This window comes from Schistocerca serialis, chromosome 7, assembly GCF_023864345.2.
Source record: "Schistocerca serialis cubense isolate TAMUIC-IGC-003099 chromosome 7, iqSchSeri2.2, whole genome shotgun sequence".
Lineage (NCBI taxonomy): Eukaryota > Metazoa > Arthropoda > Insecta > Orthoptera > Acrididae > Schistocerca > Schistocerca serialis.
In genome coordinates this window covers 461081531-461107684 of record NC_064644.1, presented here as the reverse complement: position 1 = coordinate 461107684, position 26154 = coordinate 461081531, and positions in this window count along the sequence as shown.

Sequence of the window (26154 nt, the reverse complement as noted above, 5' to 3'; positions counted from 1 at the left end):
TCCACGCCACGGCCTCACCGTATACTTGGCCCTCGTTCGGCCGGTGCTCGAATATGCGGCCGTGGATGGGGTAATGCAGCTGCGACGCACATTGCGACGCTCCAGCGCATTCAGAACAGGGTGCTGCTGCTCGTGCTGCACAAGCCGACTTGTTATTCAACGAGGCTGCTGCAGGAGGAAGCAGGCATCCCTCTCCTGCGGGATCGCTTCCGCCAGACCGCCAAGGTGTTCTACAACAAAGCAGAACACTCTGGCAGCCGTTTAATTCGTGGGCTGGGCTGCCCGGTTTACCACAGGCCGGCAACTCATTGCCCCCACCTATTGCGGAAGTAGAGTCCCTCGCAATGCCGATGCAAACAACAAGAGCGTCTCTACGACACGAGACGCTCACAGAGGCCAATTCGGACTATTATGCGATCTCGACAACCCATACGTCAACGCACGAACATCAGCTAGGCTGCTTACCCTGCCCACACACCTGGCTGATGAAGCCAGCACTTCGAGCGAGCGAGCCAACTAGCCCAGGAGTCAGTCGTGTTCCGACTGCGGTCTGGTGTCATTCGTCATACCCATCGGTTCCTGATCTTGCTACGTCTAGGCCGTCGATCTGGCTTACGGCTCGGACTTGCCGTTCTGTCGAATTCGTCCGTAGCTGTTCTTGTCGTCTTCATTGCTGTCCATAGCTTTTGTCTTTCCATAGTTTTGGTGACTCACCGTTGACGTCATCGGTCGGTCGGACTGTGTCTCCCGGATGTGCCGGATTCGGGTTACTAGACTTCTGCTTAGAGATAATTTAATGTAAAACGTCTTACAGAGGCTTATGAAGGTTATTGATACTGTAATGTGTATTACCTGTCGAGCGGTTCTAGGCGCTTCAGTCGGGAATCGCGCAGCTGCTACGGCTGCAGGTTAGAATCCTGCCGGGCATGGATGTATGTCATGCCCTTAGGTTAGTTAGGTTTAAGTAGTTCTAAATCGAGGGGACTGATGATCTTAGATGTTAAATCCCATAGTGCTTAGAGCCATTTGAACCATTTTTGTGTGTATTGCCTGTAGGTCTACCATGGTACAACATAATTTACTAATCTTCCTCTAAGTGTACCACGGTCATTACATTCGTATCAAATGTTAAATTGGAGGACCTATTTTTCGATGAAATGTTTATATACATGTAGCATCAGTAACCGCAACTAAGCTGTCAAAAGACGGTTTTACATACTGTGATTTAAGTATCATGTAAGTGGTACTTTCAGCCTCATCTGATGTAATATGAGAGTAGGATCTGAGAAGACGTTGATGAGGTCTCAGTTATTTTCCGTTTGTTCAAAAATGTTCAAATGTGTGTGAAATCTTATGGGACTTAACTGCTAAGGTCATCAGTCCCTAAGCTTACACACTACTTAACCTAAATTATCCGAAGGACAAACACACACACCCATGCCCGAGGGAGGACTCGAACCTCCGCAGGGACCAGCCGCACAGTTTCCGTTTGTATTAGGAGCACCTCTCCAGCGAAACTGACGTTTGTCAAAACTACTGTCCAATTCTACTACTTCTTCGTGTCCGTATTCGACACCAAACAATTTATATATCATACACGCCGAGGTTACGGTAATATACACGGCGTTTCCCAATTCCTATTACAGGCTTCTACAGGCTGTAAGGGTGACTTAGTAGATAGTTTTGATGATAAAGAATCCATGTCAGGAATTCCACTGTTTGCATATGAAATGAGTTTAACGATCAGGTCGCTTCCAAATCTTCCACTTCCCGATACGCACACAAAGTGGAAATTGGTTTCCTTCATCAGCCCGAATTTTATGATATTAGATAGCCCGCAATTTTTGTCCGATAACAACAACGGCTACAATAAACTTTTACGTTCCCAAATAGGATCGCTGACTGTGGTGTCCATGGACGCGCTGCGCTCTAAACTTGGAAGAACACGTCCTTCGTCACATAGAAGGGGGCCCGACAACGATTACTCGAAACAGTGCCCATGCCATGGGCTCCTGTCGAGAACAGAGGTCAGAGCTCATTTTCTGTTCCATATGTGCGCGCGCGTGTGTGTTTGTGTGTGAGTGTATGTACAGAGAAAGGGGAGATTTGAAAGTAATCCTATCTTCAAACTTACTATACGTCCAAAACTATATTTCCGTACACAGGTACCTATTCAGTACTCTAATTCCCCTTCTAGAACCTCTAGAAGCATGTAACAGGAATTGTGAAAGACCCCGAATAAACCACAGTGATTTATTCTACCTTTACGCGTTAGAGAAACATAATTCTAGTCAACTTTCTTTCACTGAAAAAAAAGCGAAAACAAGGTGGCGCAATGATTAAGCAACTGGACTCGCATTCTGCAGGACTTAGGTACCCGTGATTTTCCCGATTTGCTTCACCTATAATCACCAGCCCACAACACATGCGTTTACCTGAATGTAAATATAAAGATAATAACACAGATATTAAAGACACATCTCAGTCGGTTACAACTACTATACGTGCTTCTTAATCGGTCATCAACTGTTACAAATGGCTCTGAGGAATTTCGTTCGTTCTCAAAAAACTTCCTAGCCTACGGCTTAGTTCGCGTGTTTCATACATACGGCTCCCAGGCCGACGAGGCGGGCCCGTGTTCTGTTTACGAGGCAGATGTTTACAGCGACTACCAGCTGGCAACAAGGTGGGAGTGACGTGTTTAGAGCTGGGCCTACCGCTATACAATACCCTGTTTACACCAAGAGGCCAGCTGCTTCGTGCCTATCGCCCGAAACTGAAAATCACAAATCGACTTGTCTGGCTTCCGCAATACGTACTGCACTCTCAGCACATTAGAGTTCTCTAATAGTGACATCCCCCCCCCCCGTGAACCATGGACCTTGCCGTTGGTGGGGAGGCTTGCGTGCCTCAGCGATACAGATAGCCGTACCGTAGGTGCAACCACAACGGAGGGGTATCTGTTGAGAGGCCAGACAAACGTGTGGTTCCTGAAGAGGGGCAGCAGCCTTTTCAGTAGTTGCAAGGGCAACAGTCTGGATGATTGACTGATCTGGCCTTGTAACAATAACCAAAACGGCCTTGCTGTGCTGGTACTACGAACGGCTGAAAGCAAGGGGAAACTACAGCCGTAATTTTTCCCGAGGGCATGCAGCTTTACTGTATGATTACATGATGATGGCGTCCTCTTGGGTAAAATATTCCGGAGGTAAAATAGTCCCCCATTCGGATCTCCGGGCGGGGACTACTCAAGAGGATGTCGCTATCAGGAGAAAGAAAACTGGCGTTCTACGGATCGGAGCGTGGAATGTCAGATCCCTTAATCGGGCAGGTAGGTTAGAAAATTTAAAAAGGGAAATGGATAGGTTGAAGTTAGATATAGTGGGAATTAGTGAAGTTCGGTGGCAGGAGGAACAAGACTTCTGGTCAGGTGACTACAGGGTTATAAACACAAAATCAAATAGGGGTAATGCAGGAGTAGGTTTAATAATGAATAGGAAAATAGGAATGCGGGTAAGCTACTACAAACAGCACAGTGAACGCATTATTGTGGCCAAGATAGACACAAAGCCCACGCCTACTACAGTAGTACAAGTTTATATGCCAACTAGCTCTGCAGATGACGAAGAAATTGAAGAAATGTATGATGAAATAAAAGAAATTATTCAGATTGTGAAGGGAGACGAAAATTTAATAGTCATGGGTGACTGGAATTCGAGTGTAGGAAAAGGGAGAGAAGGAAACATAGTAGGTGAATATGGATTGGGGGACAGAAATGAAAGAGGAAGCCGCCTGGTCGAATTTTGCACAGAGCACAACATAATCATAACTAACACTTGGTTTAAGAATCATGAAAGAAGGTTGTATACATGGAAGAACCCTGGAGATACTAAAAGGTATCAGATAGATTATACACTCCTGGAAATGGAAAGAAGAACACATTGACACCGGTGTGTCAGACCCACCATACTTGCTCCGGACACTGCGAGAGGGCTGTACAAGCAATGATCACACGCACGGCACAGCGGACACACCAGGAACCGCGGTGTTGGCCGTCGAATGGCGCTAGCTGCGCAGCATTTGTGCACCGCCGCCGTCAGTGTCAGCCAGTTTGCCGTGGCATACGGAGCTCCATCGCAGTCTTTAACACTGGTAGCATGCCGCGGCAGCGTGGACGTGAACCGTATGTGCAGTTGACGGACTTTGAGCGAGGGCGTATAGTGGGCATGCGGGAGGCCGGGTGGACGTACCGCCGAATTGCTCAACACGTGGGGCGTGAGGTCTCCACAGTACATCGATGTTGTCGCCAGTGGTCGGCGGAAGGTGCACGTGCCCGTCGACCTGGGACCGGACCGCAGCGACGCACGGATGCACGCCAAGGCCGTAGGATCCTACGCAGTGCCGTAGGGGACCGCACCGCCACTTCCCAGCAAATTAGGGACACTGTTGCTCCTGGGGTATCGGCGAGGACCATTCGCAACCGTCTCCATGAAGCTGGGCTACGGTCCCACACACCGTTAGGGCGTCTTCCGCTCACGCCCCAACATCGTGCAGCCCGCCTCCAGTGGTGTCGCGACAGGCGTGAATGGAGGGACGAATGGAGACGTGTCGTCTTCAGCGATGAGAGTCGCTTCTGCCTTGGTGCCAATGATGGTCGTATGCGTGTTTGGCGCCGTGCAGGTGAGCGTCTCAATCAGGACTGCATACGACCGAGACACACAGGGCCAACACCCGGCATCATGGTGTGGGGAGCCATCTCCTACACTGGCCGTACACCACTGGTGATCGTCGAGGGGACACTGAATAGTGCACGGTACATCCAAACCGTCATCGAACCCATCGTTCTACCATTCCTAGACCGGCAAGGGAACTTGCTGTTCCAACAGGACAATGCACGTCCGCATGTATCCCGTGCCACCCAACGTGATCTAGAAGGTGTAAGTCAACTACCCTGGCCAGCAAGATCTCCGGATCTGTCCCCCATTGAGCATGTTTGGGACCGGATGACGCGTCGTCTCACGCGGTCTGCACGTCCAGCACGAACGCTAGTCCAACTGAGGCGCCAGGTGGAAATGGCATGGCAAGCCGTTCCACAGGACTACATCAAGCATCTCTACGATCGTCTCCATGGGAGAATAGCAGCCTGCATTGCTGCGAAAGGTGGATATACACTGTACTAGTGCCGACATTGTGCATGCTCTGTTGCCTGTGTCTATGTGCCTGTGGTTCTGTCAGTGTGATCATGTGATGTATCTGACCCCAGGAATGTGTCAATAAAGTTTCCCCTTCCTGGGACAATGAATTCACGGTGTTCTTATTTCAATTTCCAGGAGTGTATAATAGTAAGACAGAGATTTAGGAACCAGGTTTTAAATTGTAAGACATTTCCAGGGGTAGATGTGGACTCTGACCACAATCTATTGGTTATGACCTGTAGATTAAAACTGAAGAAACTGCAAAAAGGTGGGAATTTAAGGAGATGGGACCTGGATAAACTAAAAGAACCAGAGGTTGTACAGAGATTCAGGGAGAGCATAAGGGAGCAATTGACAGGAATGGGGGAAATAAATACAGTAGAAGAAGAATGGGTAGCTTTGAGGGATGAAGTAGTGAAGGCAGCAGAGGATCAAGTAGGTAAAAAGACGAGGGCTAGTAGAAATCCTTGGGTAACAGAAGAAATATTGAATTTAATTGATGAAAGGAGAAAATATAAAAATGCAGTAAGTGAAACAGGCAAAAAGGAATACAAACGTCTCAAAAATGAGATCGACAGGAAGTGCAAAATGGCTAAGCAGGGATGGCTAGAGGACAAATGTAAGGATGTAGAGGCCTATCTCACTAGGGGTAAGATAGATACCGCCTACAGGAAAATTAAAGAGACCTTTGGAGATAAGAGAACGACTTGTATGAATATCAAGAGCTCAGATGGAAACCCAGTTCCAAGCAAAGAAGGGAAAGCAGAAAGGTGGAAGGAGTATATAGAGGGTCTATACAAGGGCGATGTACTTGAGGACAATATTATGGAAATGGAAGAGGATGTAGATGAAGCTGAAATGGGAGATATGATACTGCGTGCGGAATTTGACAGAGCACTAAAAGACCTAAGTCGAAGCAAGGCCCCGGGAGTAGACAACAATCCATTAGAACTACTGGCAGTCTTGGGAGAGCCAGCCCTGACAAAACTCTACCATCTGGTGACCAAGATGTATGAGACAGCCTTCAAGAAGAATGTAGTAATTCCAATCCCAAAGAAAGCAGGTGTTGACAGATGTGAAAATTACCGAACTATCAGTTTAATAATTCACCATTGCAAAATATTAACGCCAATTCTTTACAAACGAATGGAAAAACTGGTAGATTGGGAAAGATCAGTTTGGATTCCGTAGAAATATTGGAACACGTGAGGCAATACTGACCCTACGACTTGTCTTAGAAGATGGATTAAGGAAAGGCAAACCTACATTTGTAGAATTTGTATACTTAGAGAAAGCTTTTGACAATGTTGACTGGAATACTCTCTTTCAAATTCTGGAGGTGGCAGGGGTAAAATACAGGGAGCTAAAGGCTATTTACAATTTGTACAGAAACCAGATGGCAGTTATAAGAGTCGAGGGACATGAAAGGGAAGCAGTGGTTGGGAAGGGAGTAAGACAGGGTTGTAGCCTCTCCCCGATGTTGTTCAATCTGTATATTGAGCAAGCAGTAAAGGAAACAAAAGAAAAATTCGGAGTAGGTATTAAAATTCATGGAGAAGAAATAAAAACTTTGAGGTTCGCCGATGATATTGTAATTCTGTCAGAGACAGCAAAGGACTTGGAAGAGCAGTTGAATGGAATGGACAGTGTCTTGAAAGGAGGATATAAGATGAACATCAACAAAAGCAAAACAAGGATAATGGAATGTAGTCTAATTAAGTCGGGTGATGTTGAGGGAATTAGATTAGGAAATGAGGCACTTAAAGTAGTAAAGGAGTTTTGCTATTTGGGGAGCAAAATAACTGATGATGGTCGAAGTAGAGAGGATATAAAATGTAGGCTGGCAATGGCAAGGAAAGCGTTTCTGAAGAAGAGAAATTTGTTAACATCCAGTATTGATTTAAGTGTCAGGAAGTCATTTCTGAAAGTATTCGTATGGAGTGTAGCCATGTATGGAAGTGAAACATGGACGATAAATAGTTTGGACAAGAAGAGAATAGAAGCTTTCGAAATGTGGTGCTACAGAAGAATGCTGAAGATTAGACGGGTAGATCACATAACTAATGAGGAAGTATTGAATAGGATTGGGGAGAAGAGAAGTTTGTGGCACAACTTGACCAGAAGAAGGGATCGGTTGGTAGGACATGTTCTGAGGCATCAAGGGATCACCAATTTAGTGTTGGAGGGCAGCGTGGAGGGTAAAAATCGTAGAGGGAGACCAAGAGATGAATACACTAAGCAGATTCAGAAGGATGTAGGTTGCAGTAGGTACTGGGAGATGAAAAAGCTTGCACAGGATAGAGTAGCATGGAGAGCTGCATCAAACCAGTCTCAGGACTGAAGACCACAACAACAACAACAATAGTGACATGTTATCAACCATCGCCAGTCGTATTTTAGTTGCTAAGCGAAATTCAGAAGGTCTAATTTCACTCTTAGTTCCTTATTTACCATCTCTGTCTCTCTCTCTCTCTCTCTCTCTCTCTCTCTCGGTGTGTGTGTGTGTGTGTGTGTGTGTGTGTGTGTCTAATCTGAAATTAGTTCGATAAACATGAACCCCACGATATTAATTACATTAAGTATAGATCTACTACCCAATAATGACATTCGAGAATTTGTGCCGAAAACGGGAAATCCGGCTTCGAGCCCCAATCCGGCACAAACGTTCATGTGTCGTTATTGGGTAGTGAATCTACACCTAATACATCTGATATGAAGGAATTCGTATTCGGCGAATTAATTTCGAATTACTCCGGACAGGTGTGAATCGGTAACAGTATTCTTTGAGACATGCATGTAAGAATTACAGGAGTAGACGGACACACGACAATAACAACAATGGTGTCAATTCCTCATTGTCTCTCCATCCCTGTTGCGGGAATCCAAGTAATGTTACGAACAATAGATGATGAATTCAGTGGACTACGATATAAGGATGTAGACTGTGTGACATGGGAGTTCGGGCACGGTCAGGAATGGTGCACGGATAGCCGAAGTCGTTAAAGCAACCATTTGCGATAAGCGGGAAGGCCGAGTTCGAGGATCGGTGTGGCACAAACTTCCATATGTCATTATTAGTTAGTAGATTTATACCTATTACAGCTGATGTCGAGGAATTCGCCTTCAGCTAATTAATTTCGAATTATTTCGTACAGACGTGTATAGCTAAATGTAACTGTTATCTCAGACATGGCTGTAAGTGTCCCTCGTTCTCTCTCGCTCTTTCTCCTCCACAAAGACATCTAAGAGTTGAAACTTCCTGGCAGATTAAAACAATGTGCCGGACCGAGACTCGAACTCGGACCTTCGCCTTTTGCGGGAAAGTGCTCTACCAACTGAGCTACCCAAACACGACTCACACCCGGTCCTCACAGCTTTACTTCTGCCAGTATCTCGTCTCCAACCTTCCAAACTTAACAGAAGCTCTCCTGAGAAACTTGCAGAACTAGCACTCCTGAAAGAAAGGATATTGCGAAGACATGGCTTAGCCAAAGCCTATGGGATTTTCCAGAATGAAACATGTAAGGGTTAATCAAAAATGAATAAAAGAATTATCTCTTCGTTTGGAAACGGGAAAGATAGTTATCACGGTTATTACTGCGAAGTTTACCATTTGGAGCAAAGAAGTGTCTAACACTGACGGGTTAGGAACATTAAAACTAATCCTGTTGTATGTGAACTCCGCGGAGTGGTAATGACGAGAAGAATTTTGGTAAGTATTTCAGTGGTAAATTAAAAAAATATTAAAAAGGGGACAAGGAGAAGTTTTCTTAAAAGAATTGAATGGCTTTTTGGACCAACGGTATGGCAGTAACAAGAACATGAAATTATTTGGAGAGCTTATGTACCGTACATAGCAGTGCGAATTTTTGGACGCAGCACATGAGTACAGTTGAGTCTTACCGTTTGATTATGGGGAAAGTTCGTGATAAAAGTAGTGAAAGGGAAATAAAAGAGGAATATAATTAATACAGCGTTGCAATCTTTACGTTCAATTTCCTTGTTATTCTGCGTGACAATATATTCCGGGTAGCTACATTTCGTTATACTTCAAAATTCCGCTAATGTTTTGTAAAACCCCAATTGTTCAGAACAAAATTATTCGAACCAAACCGCCTGATTTTCTCCATCCGACTACGTCTCTTAACAACAAAAGTACATAATAATAAATATGGAATAAAGAATACAGTATATATATATTCTATTCTTCACAAAAACGCTTCACAAAATTCTTTGAAATGTTATCAAATTACAGATATAAGATACATATAGCGGCGAGCTTTGGTACGTGCAGTGTGACCTAGTTCTTAGCGTCGCTGTCTGTGCTGCGCGTCGCCAGTTCAAACTGTTTCATAATATTTATCGTTTCTGGTAGTTCCTAGAAGTATCTTATGTTTGTGTATTCTGCAATAGTCGATGTTTATAGAAACAGCAGCATTCTGGAATATTCGTTGTTCCTACAAATAATAGCGTTCCTGTCCTCGAGTTCAGTTCTGTTCGGACGGTACGTCCGTTTGTGTGATAAACGGGCATTCAGTGCTGAGTGTTGCACATCTTTGACAACCCTGCTTTCTGATGTGGACTTGTTTGTGGTTAGGACGTACACTGCTTGGTCGAGACACGCGGTGCTTCAAAGCATCTACATCTCCGTTGCTACAATTAGTCAACGTGAAACCCGTTGCCTACACGGACAGGAACCCCACAACACAAGCAGTAAGTCGTTCCAATGGTCGGTATATTTAGGAGACCAATCGATTCCAAACCAGTAATAGGTCAGCTGCACATCAGGCATCCAACAGTGTTTTCGGAAGATGCTGCTCAGGACCCGACGAAATGGCTGAAAGGATCCAACCAAGTCATCAAATACTACAGGTCGGATGATCTGTGTTTGCAAAATGTGTACTTTTACTTGGACTGCGCAGCCCAATTGTGGTTTGAGAACAACGGAAAGAAGCTCAAATGCTGGGATAAATTCCAGGTGTACCTGAAGAAAAGATATGGCGACAACGGCAGCAAGACCGCTTAGCGAAAGGACAGCTGAAGAACAGCGTCCAACGTTGTACGGGAAGGACTCAGTCCTACATACAAAATGTATTGGCCATATGTCACTTTGAGAACCCAAAGATAAAAAGAGGTGGCAAAATCTCACACTTGAAAGGATTCCCAGAAGATATTTACCAAGCTCTTTTAGTAAAGGATGTTCCAACAACTGAGGAATTCATCAAGAGGTGCCAGCGCATCGGGGAAATGCTATAGAACTGAATCGGTCGAAAGAAGTACGACCGACTTCTGAATGTTGTCACTATGCCGGCGGTAGACGATCACGACGATTTCACCTCTGTATTGAGCCAAATAGTGACAAAAGAGAGACTGAATTTTATAGCTACTGTCAGACCGAGTAAACAAGAAATATTGGCCATGAAGGTCGACCCAGTGTGTTAGGAGGTAACAGACTGTGTTAAAGAAGAGGTATGTTGAACCTTAACGCCAGTGTCCGCTACGAGGTGAACGTGCCAGGAAGAATGTCTACTCATGCCACAGCCATCAAACGACAACCCAGCTACCGACCAACGCAGGTAGCTATAATCAGCTCTTCTGCCAAATGTGGCGTCCCGTGGAAGAATAGAAGAGCAGACATTTAGAGGAAACAGGACAACACGTTCTACGCTAGTTCAAAGAAAGAAGGCGTGTTTCTGGCGACTGCTGCTGCGCCAGGCGTCAACTATAACGACAATCCTGCTCACACCAATCAGCTGCAGATGTTTAGGTCGGCCTATGGGACGAATCTCATTGCCATTCCCTAGACGAGATCGTAGCCGTTCCATATTGCTGTACACAGGTTCCAGCAATGGGCCTAGCCTGCCAGCTTCAGGAAAACTAAACCAGGTGACCATATATGGAAGTGAGACCACCACAGATACAAATCCTCTGTGGACGACAGCCACAAAGTGTCGAAATCTCATTGACGTCATCACTGACGGCCAACTTGTCTGGGGGCTAGTCGACTCAAGGGCTTTATCTGCTCTCATGTCGGATATTTATCGTCTTCAGGTAAAGACGACCATGTTCCGTGATACGAAAGCAACTGTACGGAAAATCGTAAATGGGAAATACCCCCAGCCGACAAGAACATGTAAGAATAAACTATCAATGACAGCACACAGCGCTCCGGAGTTGCCGTTTTAACTGAATGTAGTCATAATGCTATTCTCAGAATGAACTTCTTGATCGTACGCAGTCTTTTACTGTGAAGAACAGAGCTCCAGGTTGACGAAGCTATTCCAACAAGCAGACATAACGATGATTGCTGTGGGCAGTTATTTTGTGTGAAATATATTGATATCATGCCATCATCAACAAGACGAATTGAAATCGTCGTTCTAGATGCTCAGTTAAACAATGAAGGTTCTGTCGATTGAAAGAATTACTTGGTCTGACGTAAAAAAATCTGCATCGCAGCAACGATCGTAAGCATTGTCAAAGAGACCTTTGGAGCACTAATTATCGCGAGCAGTCACAATGCATCCCTAAAGGCATGTGCGTATGGATGGCCAAATCAGTCCAGGAGGCTTGTCTTAGTGTCATCAACAAAGAATGTTCCTGTGTCACCACTACAGACAACCAAGGCAAGGAATTTAATGTTGAGCCGGCAATAGGTTGTGGACTGAGCGGTGAATGATAGCGTTTCTGTATTGGGTAATTTCAAATCAGGAATGGAGAAAAGACAGACCACGCTGCCTATGGTAAAACATCTTATCAGCACCATCCACACCATCCATCTGTTAGTCAGAGCAAGTATAGGAAATCACCAGCTGAACAACTGGCAATTCAGGAGGAAGTGGAGAAGATGCTGCAGGATGATATCGCTGAACACAGAGAGTCCTTGTCTGTGGTCTTTGTGAAAGAGACGAAGGGCGTACGGCGTTTCTGCGTTGATTACCGACGACTGGACAAAACCACGAAGAAAGATGTCTATCCGTTGCCTCGCACTGATGCACTGATGATGCCCTAGACTGCTAGAGAGGAGCAATTTATTTCTCAACTATGTGCGTGCAGACGGGTACTGGCAAATCGAGGCTAACGTGGCTGTCCTAGAGAAGACTGCCTTCGTAACCCTCGACGGCCTCTGTGAGGTAAAACTTACTCCGCTTGGACTACGTAACGCTCAATCTACCTTCGAACGTAAGATGGACAACCTTATACGGACGATGTGTCTTTGCTATGTGGATGACGACAATGTCATTTCTTCTAGAACATTTGAAGAATATCTAAGGCCCCTGGCAACCATGCTGAAATGTGTTCAAACTGCAGACTTCCGTGTGAGTCTGAAGAAGTGCCTCCTAGTCGGCGAAGAATTAAAAATCTTGGGCTTCTTGCAAATAGCGATGGTGCCCATCCCGATGCAAGCAAAATAAGGGGCTGTCACAAATTTCCCGATTTCTCGAAACATTCGTGATGTGAGATGTCTTCTCGTAATGTGCTCGAGCTATCACCTATTCCGTAACAGACTTCTGTACAAAGGCATGACACTTTCAAAAATTATTGCAGGGATACGCCACATTATAGATGCAAAATTATCTCGGAAGGAGGTATAAAACATCTTTCGTTGCCCATAAGGGGGAGCAAACGTCTTCTCCGGTCCTGGCACTATATGTAATTTTTTCCGAGACAGAACTTTACACATACGCTAGCAGTTATGGCAAAGGTTCAGTTCTAGTGGAAGGTGCTGAGAAAGTGATAGCCCATGCTTCCAGAGTACTCTCCAAGTCTGAGATGAACTTCTCTACAAATGATAAAATGTTCCTTGCTGTTGTGCGCGCAGTAAGTTTTGGTCGTATTTATTTGGCAAATCATTCATGGTTGAGACGGAATACGATTGTCTTACGTGGCTAACTAGCGGAAGGATCCATCGGGTCGACGGCTGAGATAGGCACTGACGTTTCAGGAGGGCTGCTTCACGGTGGTATATAAAAGGGAACGCAAATGCAAGAGAGTGGACTGTTTTTCAAGAAATCCATTAGTGGAACACAGCAGCGTGGATCAAATCTTAGTTTACGTTGCATTAAATGACACTGTTGCTGAAGATCCAACGTTGCTGAAAACTCTAGAAGCCTCGAAGAAGGAGAAACTGGCAGAATGAGTATTTCAATTAATAAACAGGGATGGTGTAGAAGGAATTATGATCCAGTGGGGCAGAAATGGTTGCTCGAAATCCCAAGTTGTCTGAGACTAGCTGTCCTGAAGTATTGCCAAGAAGTTCCAACGTCTGGTCACGTGGGATTCTTGTTGACTAGACAGAACAACATGTAAATATCATTGGCCAGTTCTCTGTCGATCCGTTACATCGGAATGCTATAGACAGAAGCACGTATTGCAGTTATATCCGGACTGTATCAACACTATTCCACCGAACTAGGGAGATTCCCGAAGGGGACAAACGGGAATCGATGGATAGTGGTCAGCACTGACTATCTCACCAGCTACAGTGTCACAAAAGCACTGCAGAATGCTGAAGCTCCAGAAATTGCAAAACTCGTAGTAGAGGACGCCACTTTAAGCATGGAGCACCATGTGTAATGATGTCTGACCGTGTAAAGGTTTCTTTTCAGAGGTAATTTCACACTGCGTCATCGACCACAGGATAAATGTTGAACCCTGCCTCGACGTCAAATATGTTGGGTCTAGGAAGCCTGCCTTCTCGGATTGCTAGACAACATTCATACAAATAGTGTTAATCAGTTTCATTACGAAATTAACAATGACAATACCTAATTTTGACAATAACACATAAGTGTCGCAAGAAAAGGGGGACAAGCAAATAAGAAATCTCTTCAGTTATACAATTCCTAATACAAGTGAAGTAATACAGTTGACCTATCCAGGTCGCTACTCGTGAAGCTTCTGTAGAACTGGGCCGTGGCCAGTCAGGCGCGGCGCTTCTCTTCGCATAGAGGCCGCTGCTGTCGCGTTGTCGTCCTGGAGAGGGATCGGTCAGCGTGCGATTGGCTGACGTCTTCTTCACAGCCCTCTCTACTCTGTCGTTCCCGAGTGGCGTGCAGGCGCTTGACTTTACGCCGTAACAACAACCACCACCCGCAGACGAATGGCCTTACAGAGCGCTTCGGAAGATTTGCTGCCGATGTACACTGGTGTCGACCAAAGAATCTGGGTACAATAATGTTCATCGCGACATTTGCTTACAAGACAGCGAAGCAAGGCATCTCAGCAGGATCGGCCACTGCATCCAAAACTTGACGCGTTAGCGATATACTGCACGCGTGCGGCCCCGACGGTCGGCCTGTCTGAGCGTTATCGGTCCTTCTCGGAACTATTCACTACAGTGCGATATTTCGTTTCGCAGCGCAATATCAATTAGAATCTTAATAATTTTACCATTTTACAACAAAACAACATTTCGAGGTATTCAATTCTACTCCGAAGCTGTTTATTCCGGCTTTTGGTGTGGCATTGTGCGGTTGGCACGACTTTCTTCAGTTGCGCAAGATCGTGTTGTCAGAGCTGTTTATCCTTCGCTACTTATTCGTGGTATAAAGGAAGTTCATAGGCCCAGTAGTTGTTTTCCCCAAAAAAGCAATCGAGCGATATGTCGTCCCAACTTTCAAGACTAAATAGCAGTCACAAACGGGTACTGCAAATCTGCAATGGAACGGCATCATTACAAGGCCTAGCAGAAGGAATTTAAGGATTTAGTTGACGATGACAGATAAAAAAAATGCAATTTTTGAAAATTTGTGGTAAGGCACGAGGTTGAGTCAACTGAAAACCTTAAATATTCTTTTAAATATTATTTATTGTGCGGAAGTGGTACAAAGCGGAATCATTTTTCAACATAATCTCCCCCACGCTCAATGCAATTCCTCCAGCGCTTACAAAGTGCATAAATTTATTTACAAAAAAATTCTTTTGGTAGTCCGCGCAACCACTCATGCACCGCGTGGCGTACCACTTCAACAGAACGGAACTTCTTTCCTCTCATTGCGTCTTTGAGTGGTCCAAACATATGGAAATCGCTTGGGGCAAGGTCTGGTGAGTATGGTGGATGACGAAGACACTCAAAATGCAGGTCTGTGATTGTTGCAACTGTTGTACGGGCAGTGTGGGGCCTTGCATTGTCATGTTGCAAAAGGACACCTGCTGACAGCAATCCACGTCGCTTTGATTTGATTGCAGGCCGCAGATGATTTTTTAGGAGATCTGTGTATGATGCACTGGTGACAGTGGTCCCTCTAGGCATGTAACGCTCTAAAATGACGCCTTTTTCGTCCCAAAAGAGAGTCAGCATAACCTTCCCTGCTGATGGTTCTGTTCGAAACTTCTTCGGTTTTGGTGATGAGGAATGGCGCCATTCCTTGCTTGCTCTCTTCGTTTCCGGTTGGTGGAAGTGAACCCATGTTTCGCTCCCAGTAATGATTCTTGCAAGGAAGCCATCATCTTATCGCTCAAAGCGCCGAAGAAGTTTTTCACAAGCATCAACACGTCGTTCTCTCATTTCAGAAGTCAGTTGCCGTGACATCCATCTTGCAGACGCTTTGTGAAACTGGAGCACATCATGCACTATGTGGTGTGCTGACCCATCACTAATCTGTAAACCTGCTGCAGTGTCATTCAGTGTCACTCGGCTGCTTTCCTTCACTATGGCTTCAACTCCTGCAATGCTCTGTGGAGTCACAACTCGTTGTGTCTGGACCTGGACGAGGAGCATCTTCAATTGAAGTCACACCATTTGCGATCTTCCTACTCCATTCGTAGACTTGCTGTTGTGACAAACATGCATCACCGTACTGAACCTTCATTCGTCGATGAATTTCAATAAGTTTCGCACCTTCACTGCCCAAAAACCGAATAACAGAACGCTGTTCTTCCCTGGTGCAAGTCGCAAGTGGGGCGGCCATCTTTATACTGATACTGCGACGGTAATCTGCACTGTGCTGCCACCTAAAGGCCATTCTGCAAGCTGTTTGTAGCACGCTTACCAACTTACAGGATAACGGGGCGAAATTTCGATATGTTATTACACATTTAAGCGTTTCATTTCACTCACCCTCGTACTATGGGACCAAACCGTTGAGGTCATAGGTCCCTAGTCTAACACACTACTTAATCCAACTTAAACTAACTTACGCTAAGGACAACACATACACTCATGCCCGAGGGAGGACTCGAACCTGCGATGATCGACACAGGATTTGTACGGGATTGATTGTTCTTCATATGAAGAAGCAATTTGTGCTACATCAACAGGTATGGAGCGTGTGATGAAACTGGTGGTGCGAATACTACATTTTCTGAAGTCGCACGCATCATTAGTTGCAACACTTTTTCAAATGGTTCACATGGCTCTGAGCACTAGGGGACTTAACATCTGTGGTCATCAGTCTCCTAGAACTTAGAACTACTTAAACCTAACTAACCTAAGGACATCACACACATCCATGCCCGAGGCAGGATTCGAACCTGCGACCGTAGCAGTCGCGCGGTTCCGGACTGAGCGCCTAGAACCGCTAGACCACCGCGGCCGGCGCAACACTTTTTGGTCGAATTAAACGAAGCGTATGTAAACGTTATATATTACTTCAAAGAACGATGGTTATGTCAAGGGGCATGCCTGGAACGATTTTTCGATTTAAAACCCGCTTTGTTGAGTTTCTGAAATGAAATGCAAACACAAACATTATCTGCAACGTCAAAAATTAGGATTCAACAAATGTAAGATGATACTTACATCAAAACGTTGTTACAACATCATCACTACATGTCATACATTTTAAGAAAACGCAAAACTCATCATTAAATTCAAACAGTACAGATTCACTGCATACAGACTGCGTGAGAAGCGAGCGCTTGTAAGTTCAAATAAAAACAATAATACGGTTCGGAGAACCAACAACAAAATCACATATGCGAAATAGCTGTACCTGTATTATTAAGAAGTATGGTGCCTTGTTCCTTCTGACATGCATCCTTGTCCGAAGGAACATTGCATCGTACTCCTCAATAACAAAGGCACTGATATTTCGTATTTATTCACCAATACCAGGCTCTCGATTCTCAATAAATACGTCCTTCCTGGCTGGGAATATAAGTGACGTACGGGTTCAAGTTGCGACACAAGAACGATGCATGTGGAAGTTTAGATCTGACTGCGATTCGCACACGGATCGCCGAAGCGGTTAAGGCGACGGCTCGAGTAAAGCGGGAAATGCAGTTTCGAATACCTGTCCGGCACAAATTTTCACTGTCATCGTGATAACACACAGCTGATTGTAGTTCGTGTTCGCAATTGTGAATATATTTCCTGCAGTATCACAGACGTTCACTACCATTAGGGTCAAACAACATTATAAAGATATCGCAAACAGGGATAATAATTTAAGGTTCGTCTTACGAATGTTACATCCTAATTTTGTATCTCGTATAGTACCATGAAGATGGTCTTTCACTGAAATCGGTTCGTGAAAAAAATACAAGTCTGCATTCGTGTTACGCATTTCTTAAAATGTATACATGCTGATATCCGCCTGAAAAGGCTGTTTCAAATAATTGAGGTACGTGAGCGCATCTGATAAGACCCATGGAAAATTGCAGAAATATTTATGGAATATCAAAACTAAGTACTTCAATTTTTAATGTGTCTGTGATCCTCCAAGTACCGACCGAATTTTCCATAAATGTGAGTTATGGCGTACCTACAATGTACCAACAGCTTGTATGAGACTTATACATGTTATTTATAAATTAAGCAGATACAGATAGCATTCTAACATGCTTTTAGATTTACATTCATTGTAGCGGGTTAGTAACGCGAGAAAAAAAAACAGCGCTGATTGAAAATAGAGCGCTACGGGGAGCTTTTACCAGTCTGTGCCGTGTGTTCTGATGAGATTTACTGCTGACGGCGAAATATTTTTAACAGCGAACAGCTTTGGGTACAATTGCTACCAGACGGCAGAAACTGCTGTGCCGTGTTGATGTTACACGAAACATCTAAATAACTCCACGTTTTTTGTTGTTCAACTATTAGTGCCGTGACATCAAACACTCTAGAAAGAACATTGCTGATAACAGATGCAGACATATATCTAAGTCATCAATTACGGTTGTAGTAAGCCGGCCAGAGTGGCCGAGCGGTTCTAGGCGCTACAGTCTGGAACCGCGCGACTGCTACGGTCGCAGGTTCGAATGCTGCCTCGGGCATGCATGTGTGTGACGTCCTTACGTTAGTTAGGTTTAAGTATTTCTAAATTCTAGGGGACTCATGACCTCAGAAGTTAAGTCCCATAGCGCTCAGAGCCATTTGAACGTCATAAACAAACATCAAGTAAAGGTGATACGCCATAAGCAGTCCTATTTCAAAATAACGCTCTTTAACACATTGCCTCTATTCTGTTTCAGAGCTGTGAGTAAAGTCCTGCCGTCACAGGAACAGTGTACGCCGAAAAAGATGGGTTTGCAGTGGCGTACTTCAGCTGTTGTCTGCACTTGGTACGTTTTCGCCGTGCCGCATCCGTCAGTTATCTGTTATAAACCTCACTGCTGAACGGTGGCCTCTAGAAATTGTTCTGGTGGTCCAGCTACTCCATCCCACCGCCGTGTACGAACTCCCTTTTCTTGTGGACTTCGATCCTTGCTGGGTGATGATGACTTCGAGCTACTAAATAAACTCCGAACTTTCATTTGCGTTCCTTTGTATTTAAAGTCTTCAAGTGCCACATTGAGAGGTCCCAATGGCTGTAACTCAAAATAGTTTGACCGAACATTAACACACTCTGGTGTGGCCTCTAGGCCGTACGTTTAAGGTCCTTTATTAACACAAAAGTGATTCATTTGTTTTGGGCTCCCATTGGAATTTGTCGGAGGTTCCCTTATACCGAGCCGTTCATGATACGGTCAACTAGGAGTGTCAAAGCATACATGTAGCCCGTACAACAAGTGAACACCGCGTGTCACACAACTGCTCACCGCTGTCTTTGCACCCTCTATACAAACGCGAACCGAGGCGCAGAGTATAGGCCCCTTTCTTATACACAAATCAACAAATATATGGCATCACGATCATCTTTATCTGGTCGGAATACCAATAGTGAATTAGAGTATTTGATAAAATGCCGTATTACACTACAAGTGCTAACGGCCGTTTACGTGGCTCTACCACAGAAAGCAAGAGTCAATAAAGGGAACCGAAACCAGTTGCAACCCGGTTACGGAAAGCGAATTTCATTCTTTTAGAACGACGGTAAGACTAATCCTTAGTAATGGGTCAGTAGTGGCGTGGTTAAATGCAAATGTCGTGTGACTAGGGCCTCCCATCGGGTAGACCGTTCGCCGGATACAAGTCTTTTGATTTGACGCCACGTCGGCGACTTGCGCTTCGATGGGGATGAAATGATGATTAGGACAACACAACACCCAGTCTCTGAGCGCAGAAAATCTCCGACCCAACCGGGCTATCGAACCCGGGACCTTGGGATTGACCACTCAGCTACCGGCGGCGGACAGTGGCGTGGTTTACAATATAATAAATCAACCAGCATGTCCATATAGATTTATCATAGTTGTGAGACAATGAAGCATGTAAATTAACAACGGGGACTACAGTGTCTACATTTGAAAGGTCGTGAGTCTGCAGATGTGTTACTGGCTTGTATAATACTGATTATGATCACCTAGGCCACTGACACAAAACTGCTGAACTGTAGTATTAACGGTGTATGCATGAGGCCACACTCACACTTGCAGTCGCACACATGTTATATGGTGAGAAGGGGGGAGGAGGGAGAGAAAGAGAGAGAGAGAGAGAGAGAGAGAGAAAGGAAGGGGGGGGGGAGTGAGATGTGTTGAGCTTTCTCTTTACATACTTTGGTGTCGTACACACTTCGGGCCATATGAGTGCATCCATACGTGCATAATTTTATAACGTAGAACATGAACATTTATTACTGAAGGTGGTGTTTATTACAATTCGCGTGTATTGATTTAAACTCACGGTTGCGACAGATAACTGTACATCAAATTAATCAAAGAGGAAACAGTATGCTTCTGAGAGTGGAGCAGACGAGAACACTCGGCGATGCCAAGAACTCGCACATGATTCGTGCGCAGATAACAACGAGTTTCCGGTAGCTACGAGGAGAATTCTAGAGTACGTGTGGCATACAGTTGGTAGCCATCTGGAAGAACGGAAAAAAAGTAACAAAGGAAATGATATCAGTTCTGTTCTTCAAACAGCGCCTACTTTCATCCTCCCTCTTCCTCGATGCTTCTTTTTTATTATTATTATTCCCTCAGCAGTCAGGCCGTCCTTTTTTTGTTGCTGCAGTGAGGAGTGTGTGATGGCTCGGCGTCCCGAGTGACGTCCTACTGCTCGTTCTGCGGCGAAGACGAGAAGGCGGGGGCGCCAGCCGTGAAAGATGCGACACGCAACATGTGTGGGCGGCGCGGGCCGGGGGGGGGGGGGGGGGGGAGGGGGGGAGGCGGCACGCGTCTCCAGCTGTCTGCGTGCGCTGTGCGTGTCAGCGACGGGATCCCGCCACAGGAATAACAACAATATTGTGACAAGCTTCCACGCCGCACGCACCACCAGCTTAAAAGCTCTGCCCCGGAGAAGAACAGTCAGACGTTTGGGGAAGTGATGAGGTGGGGTAGCGGTAATGCAGGCGCCACAAGAATTTTCCCTCCTTTATACAACACAAGGGAACTTCTGTTTCAATGGAATGTCCGTTATCTGTCACGATCGTAAATACATTTTTTTTATATAACCTGTTTCTGTTTGTAGAACACCCCCATCTTTAGATCTTACGATAACGACGGTCAACACTCATGCCATACCATATAATTATTCAACAGACCTACTGTTCTGGCAGAATATATCAAAGTGGTTTGTTAAATAAAAGAATTGAATATCTGCTACAGTTACTCACTCATTTTTCAGTACATCCCTGTTATCATTTCCGTCGAAGAGCAGGCATAGCTTCATGTTCTGCTCATTCGGTCTTCTCGTTAGTCATTCCACTTTTTCTGCCGTGAGTTTGGTATGGAAAGCTGACACTGGCAACTGATAGACTTCCGTTCGTAATGTGAGTTAGTTTTGTTCGTGTGTAGTTTTCAATTTTTTGCTTCTCCACAAGGATCTTCTAGTCCTAGCAGATTGTGTCATTACCGTTGGAATATATAGTCACCGTCCATTAACTGTTTTTGGCACTTTCGTTACATTTACGTAGATTATTCTCCTGTCTTTGATTTTCTTACAAAGATTTCACTATTACACAACATGGTAAATATGATGACTATTTATAAAAGCCGGCTGGAGTGGCCGAGTGGTTCTAGGCGCTTCAGTCTGGAACCGCGTGACCGCTATGGTCGCAGGTTCGAATCCTGCCTTGGGCATGGATGTGTGTGATGTCCTTAGGTTAGTTAGGTTTAAGTAGTTCTAAGTTCTAGGGGACTGATGACCTCCGATGTTAAGTCCCGTAGTGCTCAGAGCAAACCATTTATAAAATTTTACATTTCTGTTGGTCGTCCCAGAGTTCTTCTAAGCGAGCCACAAATTCTTGAAGAGTTAGCTGGCGTGTTTCCGACAGCGCAGTGTCGAACGAGAAATAATATTCACAACGTGGAACATTTTATGAATTTAATTAATTAGCCTTTAGCTTTCACCATACAGCCAGCTCATTCACCAATAAAATATACAGGTGTTGATAGAAAATTATTGTTAGAATAATGTTTGCTCTCTCTCTCTCTCTCTCTCTCTCTCTCTCTCTCACACACACACGGACGGACCGATGACCAAGCTTCACAAGTTGTCGTTAAAGGATTGTAGTATTTATGGATGTCAGACAGCCAAAGAAAACGTAGAGTTTGTTCTCGTGTAAACATACACATAATGTTATAGTACTTTGCTCATAGAATGGCATTGTTTTAGTTATGGTGTTGATGCTTCAAAATTGTGTGAATAAATCCATTATTGTAGGCCATTTTTGAGGAAGCGGCTGTAGACGGGAAATCGACAAAGAGTGTTAACAGTGTGTTTCCGTGATGATGATGATGATGATGATAAAAAGCCTTAAGAGACGATGTACAAGGATGAAAGCATTAATGTGAGTTAAGGGACTCTGAGTTGGGACTAACGTTAGTATAAGAAAAGAGGCAAACGAATAAAAACTTAAAAGTGAAACATTTTGCAAGAAGAGCAACGAGTGTCAGCCATAAATTTAGATCATTATACGTCAACAAAGATAAGGTGAAAATTAGGAAAGTGTGTGGTATGAGGAACAGATTTTGATGCCATATCCAGGCAGTACAATAGTAGGGAATATTCTATTAAGGTATACGTTATCCTAGAAAATCCATTTCGAATAAACTACTGTCAGTTAAAACTTCAGCTTATCTGTAATGACCTCGTCGTCGAAGAGACCGTAAAATTAATCGTTTATTATTATAATTATAATTATCATTATTTTACAGAATTATTATGTGTGTGTCTAGCTACTTCTCCCACGTTTCAGATACATAATGATGGGGGCAAATATTAAGTACCTTTCGAACAGATTAAGAACTGAAGGGCAGGTACGATGTTTCTTACAGGAAGGTAGAAGGTACGAAGTACGTTCGGCCCAAAGTTAGATTAATTCACTTGAACAAAATAGCGACAGTTCTCCAATAACAGCACGTTACATGTCCGCCAGACGAGTAGAACTCTGTATTTTTTGAAGCAATTATGCATTTTTTCAGAGGATTCTTGTTTGTTTATATTTAGTGTGATATATTCTGCCATTTCAATTCCGGAATGGGTTGCATTAACTGTTTAGCCTTTGAAATGAGGCTGTTGAATATTTAAACGGTATCCTCGTATTAGTTTTATGCAAGCTGCAATTGCTGTTTAGCAAGCTCTATAAATATGCAGTACAAATGCAGTGCAATATGGTGAGCTTATTACACGAAGTGACGTGGACGAACTGGCGGATCTCAGATACATGTGGTATAACTTGACCAAACCTCGAGACTGAAACTACGCCGTCGGGGCTTTAAGCTTACAGACCCTCTCCTGAAACTTGACGCTAGGAAACGAAAACTTTTACAAAAATAATAACTGGTTACTGTAAGGTACAGGCGTCTTTCCTTCATATAAAATAGTCCGTATGAGAGCTGCAAATTCAAATGAATGTATACTGCCTGACGAAAATATTAAGTACTAAGAAGACATGATCGGCTGTTAAGGTACCAACTTACACGTACATACCAACGATGGGTATGTAAATGAAAACAGTTGCAGGCGTCTGTTCACCGAGCGAGGTGGCGCAGTGGGTAGCAGACTGACCTCGGATTCGATAGGACGACGATTCAAATCCGCGTCCGGCCATTCTGATTTAGATTTCCCGTGATTTCCCAAAATCGTTTCAGGCAAATGCCGGGATGATTCCTTTGAAAGGGCACAGTGGGCTTCCTACCCCGCCCTTCCCCAATCTGATGGGACCGATGACCTCACTCATTGGTCACTTCCCCCAAATCAACCAGCCACCATGTTCAGAGCGTTGTTTAGTGTTTTTACAAGGCCTGGCAGCGTGTATAACGGACGTGAACAGCGTCAGATGTTGAGAGATCACTGTGAAGGACAAGCGGCTGTCGCGTACTCGTATGAGACACAGTTATCAGCACCTGAGAGAGTCTGAAAGGGACCCTATAGTGGGTCTCCATTTGTCCGGCTGGTCGCATAGTGCACCATCCAGACTTCTAGAGCATTTGGATGTGACAGCGGCTCGATGTTGGACTGGAGGGAAATGTGACAGCGGAAACACTCGTCCTCAAGGTTCCGGTAGGCCACTTATGACAACCATATCGAAGGATCGCCGTATTGTGCACCAAAACATCGTAAACCCTTCACATCCATTTCTGCCAAGAAACGGATTTCCTGCAGCATTCTGTGGCATCCTGCACTTTTGGTCGGACTATGGAACAGTCATCCCGTGTCTCGACTGATTTTGTCCGTCCCTGGTAGCTGCGTGGTCAGCGCGACGGAATGTCACACCTAACGGCCCGGGTTCGATTCCCGGCTAGATCGGAGATTTTCTCCGCTCAGGGATGGGTGTTATGCTGTCCTTATCATCATCATTTCATCTTCATCAACACGCAAGTCACCGAAGTGGCATCAACTCGCAACAGGCGAACGATCTACCCGACGGGCGGCCCTAGCCACACGGCCTTTCCATTTCGACTGTCTACAACACAAATGGCTGCGTCTGGAGAGGTACCGCGGCCAAGAGTCGAGGGAAAAATGCTAAGCTTACCCTAATAAATATACCTGTAAATTGATTTTTTAACCGTGTATTGTTTATGGTTAATCCTGATCTACTGACGAATGGCGTCATATTATGTTCATCACCGTTCTGCAGTACCCCAACCATGACCATCGTGTGGTAGCAACATAGCGGCATGGTCCTAACATCCCTATGTTTAGGAGAGGTAGAGTGGTGTTACTCTTGGCATCATGATGCCGCAGGGGAGTGTCATAGGACCTTTGCTACTCACAATATACATAAATGACCTTGTGGATAACATCGGAAGTTCACTGATGCTTTTTGCTGATGATGCTGTAGTATATCGAAAGGTTGTAACAATGGAAAATTTTACTGACATGCAGGAGGATCTACAACGAACTGACGCATGGTGCAGGGAATGGCAAGTGAATCTCAATGTACACTCCTGGAAATGGAAAAAAGAACACATTGACACCGGTGTGTCAGACCCACCATACTTGCTCCGGACACTGCGAGAGGGCTGTACAAGCAATGATCACACGCACGGCACAGCGGACACACCAGGAACCGCGGTGTTGCCCGTCGAATGGCGCTAGCTGCGCAGCATTTGTGCACCGCCGCCGTCAGTGTCAGCCAGTTTGCCGTGGCATACGGAGCTCCATCGCTGTCTTTAACACTGGTAGCATGCCGCGACAGCGTGGACGTGAACCGTATGTGCAGTTGACGGACTTTGAGCGAGGGCGTATAGTGGGCATGCGGGAGGCCTGGTGGACGTACCGCCGAATTGCTCAACTCGTGGTGCGTGAGGTCTGCACAGTACATCGATGTTGTCGCCAGTGGTCGGCGGAAGGTGCACGTGCCCGTCGACCTGGGACCGGACCGCAGCGACGCACGGATGCACGCCAAGACCGTAGGATCCTACGCAGTGCCGTAGGGGACCGCACCGCCACTTCCCAGCAAATTAGGGACACTGTTGCTCCTGGGGTATCGGCGAGGACCATTCGCAACCGTCTCCATGAAGCTGGGCTACGGTCCCGCACACCGGTAGGCCGTCTTCCGCTCACGCCCCAACATCGTGCAGCCCGCCTCCAGTGGTGTCGCGACAGGCGTGAATGGAGGGACGAATGGAGACATGTCGTCTTCAGCGATGAGAGTCGCTTCTGCCTTGGTGCCAATGATGGTCGTATGCGTGTTTGGCGCCATGGAGGTGAGCGCCACAATCAGGACTGCATACGACCGAGGCACACAGGACCAACACCCGCCATCCTGGTGTGGGGAGCGATCTCCTACACTGGCCGTACACCACTGGTGATCGTCGAGGGGACACTGAATAGTGCACGGTACATCCAAACCGTCATCGAACCCATCGTTCTACCATTCCTAGACCGGCAAGGGAACTTGCTGTTCCAACAGGACAATGCACGTCCGCATGTATCCCGTGCCACCCAACGTGCTCTAGAAGGTGTAAGTCAACTACCCTGGCCAGCAAGATCTCCGGATCTGTCCCCCATTGAGCATTTTTGGGACTGGATGAAGCGTCGTCTCACGCGGTCTGCACGTCCAGCACGAACGCTGGTCCAACTGAGGCGCCAGGTGGAAATGGCATGGCAAGCCGTTCCACAGGACTACATCCAGCATCTCTACGATCATCTCCATGGGAGAATAGCAGCCTGCATTGCTGCGAAAGG